Raw genomic sequence first — 1,290 nt, 5'->3', positions numbered from 1 at the left:
AAAACTGAAACTTTTTAAAAAAGTCAAAAAAGAAAAAACGTCTTCTTATATCCAACAATAACACTCCAGGGTTGAAATTTTAAATTTCCATGTTTTTCAATAAGTGCCCTATAAAGGGTTATGGTGTGGTCTTGGTCAGGTGTGTCGTAAAAAAGAGATTTAAATCACGATAAGACCTGGTTAATTAAATGAAAATAGAAAAATAATAATTATGTTGAACACTCAAACTGGTCCAGGGCTTTAAGGCAAGGTTTATAAACTCAAATGCACATATACCACAATGACGAGACAGGGATTTGAGAAAAAAGGGTATTTATAGTAAGGGCTGCGAAAGGAAATGCAGAACTAGGGATGCTTATGCTGGAAGCTGAGAACAGCAGGGATCCAGGGCAGGGCATGAAATACATGAAAATGGCTTGAAGCTTAGACTGACTGGTGCAGAGGCTACAATCTTGGAAGCGGCAGGGCTGAGAGTTTGTAGATGTCTTGATCATTGACAAGAGGTGCAGCTATGTGGGTCTGAGTCTGCTCCCCACCACACCTGTCTACACTTACATAATCAGACCCACACATGAGGAAAGAGCCACTCGGTGAGTGGTAGCAGGTTAGGAAGACAGAATCATGACAACTATTGCTTTAGATGAGGCCATAAATATCTATAACATGTGGTGTAACATAGGTACAGAAATAGATTTTTATATGCAAAAAAAGTTTTATACAGTGTATTCCAGTTGTGCACTGATTTACAACAGCTTCAATAACTGTTACTCAATCAATAATTAGTAATGACAGTTCTGATTCCTCTGTAATTTAACACTGATTTGCTTAATTGTGACATCCATTTTTTTTTTTTTACATTTTCTGTTGCAGAATGTATGTATACAAAGATTTTTTAAATCACATAAACATTTCTTTACTTTTCAATGTTTATGTGACAACGTATGCTTTTACAGTGCTCTTTCTGCAATGTCACCATATATTTTGTATTCTTTTCATACAGTTTTTCAAGTGAAAACTGACATGGACATTTTTTTCTGTAATGTTTGGTTTGGATACCTCTTTGTATTTTCGCCCTCTAGTAACCTATTTTTTTGTGAAGAAACATGAAGAAACAGAAAAAAAGTAACAGGCTTCAAGTTTTTATTTTAACTTTCATTTTTTATTTTCCCAGTGACATGTCCATGATATGCCTCATGCTCATGATCATGCTTAAATGTTTGTAGTCTTAGAAAATGTGGGTTCCTGGAAAGGTTATACACATTAAATTAAATGCTATGACACCAGAGATTA

Source organism: Morone saxatilis, unplaced genomic scaffold (assembly GCF_004916995.1).
Source record: "Morone saxatilis isolate NCDOM2014 unplaced genomic scaffold, NCSU_SB_2.0 Contig5, whole genome shotgun sequence".
In the NCBI taxonomy this organism is placed as follows: domain Eukaryota; kingdom Metazoa; phylum Chordata; class Actinopteri; family Moronidae; genus Morone; species Morone saxatilis.
The sequence above is the reverse complement of the archived record's forward strand: the minus strand, read 5'-3'. Positions refer to the sequence as shown.